At 43.9% G+C, this 7,237-nt stretch overlaps 1 pseudogene; it reads right to left on the bottom strand.

The window, feature by feature from the left end:
* Positions 1-5,703: 5,703 nt before the first annotated feature.
* Positions 5,704-6,616, bottom strand: LOC100457828 (vesicle transport through interaction with t-SNAREs homolog 1B-like; annotated as a pseudogene).
* Between the last annotated feature and the right edge of the window lie 621 nt (positions 6,617-7,237).

The raw sequence follows: 7,237 nt of genomic DNA, 5'->3' as shown, positions 1-7,237 counted from the left end.
CTCCTCACTATCCCATTGTAGGGCAGGAACTGATGCTAGTGGACGGATGTATCCTTGACCATCAATCAGAATGAGGAAGGATGTGCACACGGCATGAAGCAGACAAAACGCATTACAGCTGTAGTGTAAAGTGGATGCTGTGGATTTCTGTGTATGTTGTAAAGGAGGAACACCGGCAGCAAATTCAACCACAGAATGGGAACCTTGGAGGATAGAGTGGGAGATCATTTCCTTTGTGCATTTTGGCTGTTAGACTTGTATGTATGTTTTATTTGTTTGTTTTTTGAGACAGAGTCTCACTCCCTCGCCCAGGCTGGAGTACAGTGGCGTGATCTCGGCTCACTGCAACCTCCACCTCCCAGGTTCAAGCAGTTCTCCTGCCTCAGACTCCCAAGTAACTGGGATTACAGGCACCACCACCATGCCCAGCTAATTTTTTGTATTTTTAGTAGAGATGGGGTTTTGCCATGTTGGCCTGGCTGGCCTCAAACTCTTGGCCTCAGGTGATTCACCCACCTCTGCCTCCCAAAGTGCTGGGATTACAGGTATGAGCCACCATGCCCGGCCTGTGTGTATGTTTTTAAAAAGCCAGTGCTCACTTTTTGTATTTAAATTTCAAAAATGAGGCTGGGTACAGTGGCGTGCACCTTAGTCCCAGCTACTCAGGAGGCTGAGGTGGAAGGATCACTTGAGCCCAGGAGTTTGAGACCAGCCTGGACAACATAGCAAGACTTCATCTCAGAAACAAAAACAAAAAACAAACAAAAACAAAACAGAGCCAAACCATTGAAAAGGAAAAATAAAAAGAATATCTTTAAAGTAACCAAAGGAAAATGACATTTTATGAGGGGAACAAAGGTTTGAAATGCCATTGACTTCTCATCAGAATCAAGTGAAATGACATATTTAAAGCCCTGAAAAAAAAAAAAGAAAACATCAACCCTTTATCTGGAAATAATCTTACAGATGAAATGAAAATATCGTGCAATAATGAGGGCAAATTAAATACATTTTTACTGAAAACGTAGAATCTGTCACTAGCAGACCTGTGCTACAAGAAATGCCGAATGAAGTTCTCTAGACAGAAGGGAGATAACACCAGATGGAAACCTGAATGTTCAGGAAGGAAGGAAGAGGCTCACAAAGGTAAATATGTGGGTAAATATAAAAGACTCCTCTTCCTCATCATTTCTTTAAAACACGTGACTGTTCAAAGCAAAAATTGTAACAAACCCTGTAATGAAATTTATAACATGGAAATGTGAGGCATTTGGCAACTATAGCTTAAAGTACAAGTAGAGTGCAAGGGGCTTGTATTTTATGTGATGTGGCACAATATTAACTTTAAAAACAGTATGAAAAGTTAAGGTTGTTTATTGTCATCCCTTGGGCAACCACAAAAAAGCAACTCAGAGGTTTTGCTAAATTTGCCCATAGCAATCATTACATTACATTTGAATAAACTAAAAACGCCAATTAAAATGCAAGGACTCTCAGAATGCATTAAAAAGTAAGGCAATTATATGCTGTCTATCAATGATGCTGTTTAAATACAAAAACTGATAGGTTGAAAGTAAATGGATGGAAAGCGATAGGCACAAAATATAAGCATAAGAAGGTTGGAGTGGCTATTTATCACATAATGTAGATTTCCAGACAAAGAATTATCAGGGAAAAGAGGGACTTATTTTTTTTGGGATAGAGTCTCGCTCTGTCGCCAAGGCTGGAGTGCAGTGGTGTGATCTCAGCTCACTGCAAGCTCCGCCTCCTGGGTTCATGCCATTCTCCTGCCTCAGCCTCCCAAGTAGCTGGGATTACAGGCGCCGCCACCACACCTGCATAATTTTGTTTATTTATTTATTTTTTTTTTTGTATTTTTAGTAGAGATGGGGTTTCACCGTGTTAGCCAGGATGGTCTCGATCTCCTGACCTCGTGATCTGCCCGCCTCAGCCTCTCAAAGTGCTGGGATTACAGGTGTGAGCTACCGCACCCAGCCAAAAATGTTTATGGTGAATTTGAAATAGGATGTCCTTTTTTGATAATTGAATCATTTTTATTTGCAAAGTTACATTTCCATACATTTTTTTTTGCTGGTTAAAATAACGTAACATACATTAAAAATTTTACATGTTCGAGTTTTTTTGTAATGTGATAAATAACACTTGTCCTGAAACGATGAACATTTCTCTCTGAGGGAAATACTGAGTTTATTCTAAAGAGCAAATAAAGCCTGGCTTATAGCCAACTGTCATTCCTTAATATCTTTAAATTCTCCAGAATCTTCTAATATACACATTCCACCTCCTACATTGTTTGAAAGTAACTGACCAAGAAATAGATTTTTTTCTTAAATACCACGTTTCTTTTTAAAGTTATGTGTGAATTCAGTTTTATAAATCCATTTAAGAAAATGATTAGGAGAGCTGCTATTTCACATCAAAAGAAGAGTTTTAATAAATCCTTAGGTTTTTGTTTATAACACTACATTTCACTGAGTATTTTTGGTTTGTTCTTTACACTGACACTGAGGTAGGCAGCTTTTCACAGATGAAGAAATAGGCTTACAGAAGCCAGATTCTAACATGGAGGTCAGATAGCTACTGAATAGTGGAGCCAGGTCTTCTGGTTTCCAATAAAAGCCCTTCCATTATCCTGTACAAATTAAAAGAATCTTTTTTTTTTTTTTTTTTGAGACAGGTTCTCAGTCTGTCGCCCAGGCTGGAGTGCAGTGGTCTGATCACAGCTCACTGCAGCCTCGACCTCCCAGGCTCAAACCATCTTCCTGCCTCAGTCTCCTGGGTAGCTGGGACCACAGATGTGTGCCACCACACTAGACTAACCTCTATTTTTGATACAGATGATGTCCCCCTGTGTTGCCCAGGCTGGTCTCAAACTCCTGGGTTCAAGTGATCTTCCTGCCTCAGCCTCCCAAATTGCTGAGATTACAGGCATGAACCACTGTGCATGGCCTAAAAAGATTTTTTATTTTTATTTATATATTTTTTGAGACGGAGTTGCACTCTTGTCATCTAGGCTGGAGTGCAATGGCATGATCTCGGCTCACTGCAACCTCTGCCTCCTAGGTTCAAGTGATTCTCCTGCCTCATCCTTCTGAGTAGCTGGGATTACAGGCACCGACCACCAAGCCCAGTTAACTTTTGTATTTTTAGTAGAGACAGGGTTTCACCACCTTGGCCAGGCTGGTTTTGAACTCCTGACCTCAGGTGATCCACCCGTCTCAACTTCCCAAAATGCTAGGATTACAGACATGAGCCACCCTGCCAGGCCAATTTTTTTTTTTTTTTTTTAAATAAAGATGAAGTCTCACTATGTTGCCCAAGCTGGTCTCAAACTCCTGGGCTCAAGCGATCCTTCTGCTCTGGCCTCCCACAGTGCTGGGATTACAGGTGTGAGCCACCATGCCCAGCCAAAACCAATTTTTTAAAAAAATATATTTTTAAAACATCAGAGTGGAAAAGATTCTTAAACAAGATCCTCAATTCACAGATGAATATGAGTACACCCAAATTAAATAGTTTTGTTCAAAGATAGAATAGACCACGTTAACACATAGGTAACAGACTGGAAAGAAATACAATATATAAAAGCAATAAAGGGATAAATAGCTACAAAGAACTTCTGCAGGCCGGGCACGGTGGCTCACGCCTGTAATCCCAACATTTTGGGAGGCCGAGGCAGGTGAATCACCTGAGGTCAGGAATTTGAGAGCAGCCTGGCCAACATGGTGAAACCCTGTCTCTACTAAAAACACAAAAATTAGCCCTGCATGATGGCGGGCGCCTGTAATCCCAGCTACTCAGGAGGCTGATGCACGAGAATCACTTGAACCCGGGAGGTGGAGGTTGCAGTGAACCGAGATCGAGCCGCTGCACTCCAGCCTGGGCAACAGAGTGAGGCTGTCTCAAAAAAAAAAAAATTCTGAAAATCAAAATCAGCAAGATAAAACAGGAAACCCTAAAGGAAAATAGTCAAAGGCTATGAGTAGGAATTTTCATAAAGAGATTCTCAATCTCACCAGCGGATCACTTGAGGTCAGGAGTTTGAGACCAGCCCAGCCAACATGGTGAAACCCTGTCTTTACGAAAAATACAAAAATTAGCTGGGCGGGGTGGTGGGTGTCTGTAATCCTAGCTACTCAGGAGGCTGATTCATGAGAACGCTTGAGCCTGGGAGGCAGAGGTGAGTCAAGATGGCACCATCACACTCCAGCCTGGGTGACAGAGCAAGACTCCCTCTCAAAACAAATATAAATAAATAAATATATTGTTTTCATCTTTCACACTTTTAACCTAATTAAGGCTTATTTTTTATAAAGTGTGTATAGTAGAGACATAATTTATTTTCTCTTCCATGAAGCAAGCCATTTTTCCATTTTCACTAAATGACCATTTCCCCTAGGATTTGTCATGCCACCCCCAGGTGATTCAGCTATCATGCATACTCCGTTCTTTTTTTTTTTTTTTTCAGAGTCTTGCTCTGTCACCCAAGCTGCAGTGCAGTGGCATGATCTCAGCTCACTGCAATCTCTGCGTCCCAGGTTTAAGCAATTTTCATGCCTCAGCTTCCCAAGCAGCTGGGACTAAAGGCACGTGCCACCATGCCCGGCTAATTTTTGTATTTTTAGGAGAGACAGGTTTTCACCATGTTGGCAAGGCTGGTCTCGAACTCCTGACCTCAAGTGATCTTCCGGCCTTGGCCTCCCAAAATGCTGGGATTATAGGCATGAGCCACCGCTCCCAGCCCACACTCCGTTCTGTACCATTCCTGGCTCTGTGCCTTGACTCTCTCCATCCCCTTGCTCTTTCTCTATGCCCACTACCCAAAATACAGAAATTTACAATTTTGTTGGCTGGATACTGTGTCTTTATATTGATAGGCAATTCTTTCCTCTTTTCGTTTTCAATTCTTTATATAATTCTTATATATATAATAATAATATAGATAATTCTTTTTCGATTATATTAGCTAGTGTGTGGAGGTTTATTTATTCACAAATATTTTAGCATTTATTTGTCAAATTCTTGAAAAAATCTTGATAGGATTTTTATTAGTATTGCACCACATTTATAGATTAACTTTGGAGGACTGAACAATTCTACAATGACAAATTGTGCCAACCAAGAGCATGATATTAATATCCATTTATGCAGAAGTTATCTTCTCCTTATTTATATATTTTTCTCTTCAATTTATTTGAATTTTTTTAAAGTAGTACGTGCGCATAGTACATGCAAACAGTAAAAAGGGATATCAATAAGATAAATATAGTTCTGCCCCTGACCTCGGCCCCTGCAGCTTCTCTTCCCAGAGGAAGAGCCAGTTTCTTCCCAAAAGAAGCCAGAGATTTGCTACGCATATACAGGCATTTATGGATGTTATAGGATATTAATTGGGACCCTTCCTGTCAAAATTTCAGTAGAGGCAATGAGTCTGTATATGTTATATTCTAAATAAACCATCATGCAAAAACTTTAGCATAGATACATGCATCTTTTTTTTTTTTTTTTGAAACAGAATCTCGCTGTCACCCAGGCTGGAGTGCAGTGGCGCGATCTTGGCTCACTGCAACCTCCACCTCCTGGGTTCAAGTGATTCTCTTGCCTCAGCCTCCCCAGTAGTTGGGCTTACAGGCCTGTGCCACCTTGCCCAGCTAGTTTTTGTATTTTTTTTTAAAAGAAGTCATAAACAGCATTTATTACCTTGATATATCATACTGGTCTTATTACTGTTCCTTCACATTTAAGTGGCTTTCCATCTTTCCTGCTTCCTCCCACAGCCTGGCTACACAATGCATGCCTGAACTGTTAGCCCTCAGCAGCAATATGCTTATTCCATCCACATCCCTAACATCAATGCATTCACAAGGTGAAAGTTCTGGTCCATAAACCCTTTCCTACAGGAAGTTCAATGGTTGCGAAAGAATCTAGTAAACCAGGCCTCCCAGGATGGCGAGCTCCAGTAAGATGATGATGGAAAGCAGCAGCTCGTTGGTTGTCACTTTTCTGGACATTGAACGGAGAATCTTTTGACTTTTGTTCAAGTTTTCAGTTGTGTTTACCAGTCTACTCTTGGTGCGTTCTAAATGGTCTCGTTGTTCCCCCAGCTCTTCTGTGGTTTCTGAGCGAATCTGGTCAGTCTCCGTGGCAATCTGATGAGAACGTTCAATATTTTGGGTGGCCCAGTTCAGGCTTTCAGGGCCTTGCAGAAGCATTGCCCTTTGAGACTGTAGCCAATTCATATGCTCATCCTCTACAGCACATATGCCATATTTCATGTCTCCTCGCCCTCCTGGTGTGGCTGTCAGAGGCGTGCTTCTCACCTCCTGATGGAGTTTGGCAAGGCCTTCTGGTAGTTTCGAAGCTCAGACATCATGGGCTTACGGAAAGACAGGGGTGCATAACGTAGCTCCTCCTCCATCCCCGCCAGCATTTCATTTGCTTCCTGTTGCTTTTCATCAAAATCCCTGATCAACCTATCTTCGGTCCCCGCCGTCCCCAGCAGCCGCTCAGGCACCCCTTGTAGGTCTTCATGGAGGCCTCAGAAGATTTCGTGCAGCTTCTTGAAACGCTCCAAGGAGGCAGCGGAGGTGGCCATGGCGCAGGCGGCGCTCCAGCAGCGGCCACCAAGATTCTGGGCGCTGGGCCCTCTCCTAGCCCAGCGGTCAGCCGCCCAGCCCTGTGGCCATCACAGCGACCGCCATGCCACCGCTGCCCAGGACGAGGCTCTTCCGGGGCGCTATTTTTTTGTATTTTTAGTAGAGACGGGGTTTCACCATGTTGGCCAGGCTGGTGTCAAACTCCTGACCTCAAGTTATCCGCCTACTCTGGCCTCCTAAAGTGCTAGAATTACAGGCACTGAGAGGTGACAGCGTGCTGGCAGTCCTCACAGCCCTGGCTCACTCTCGGCGCCTCCTTTGCCTGGGCTCCCACTTTGGCAGCACTTGAGGAGCCCTTCAGCCCACCGCTGCACTGTGGGAGCCCCTTTCTGGGCTGGCCAAGGCCGGAGCCCGCTCCCTCAGCTTGCGGGGAGGTTTGGAGGGAGAGGCGCGAGCGGTAACCGGGGCTGCGCGCGGCCCTTGCGCTTGCAGGCCAGCTGGAGTTCCGGGTGGGCGTGGGCTTGGCGGGCCCCACACTCGGAGCAGCCAGCGGGCCCTGCCGGCTCCGGGCAATGAGAGGCTTAGCACCCGGGCCAGCGGCTGCGGAGGGTGTACTGGGT

The sequence above is a fragment of the Pongo abelii genome, chromosome 3 (genome assembly GCF_028885655.2).
Source record: "Pongo abelii isolate AG06213 chromosome 3, NHGRI_mPonAbe1-v2.0_pri, whole genome shotgun sequence".
Classification (NCBI taxonomy): Eukaryota; Metazoa; Chordata; class Mammalia; order Primates; family Hominidae; genus Pongo; species Pongo abelii.
The sequence above is the reverse complement of the archived record's forward strand: the minus strand, read 5'-3'. Positions and strand labels throughout refer to the sequence as shown.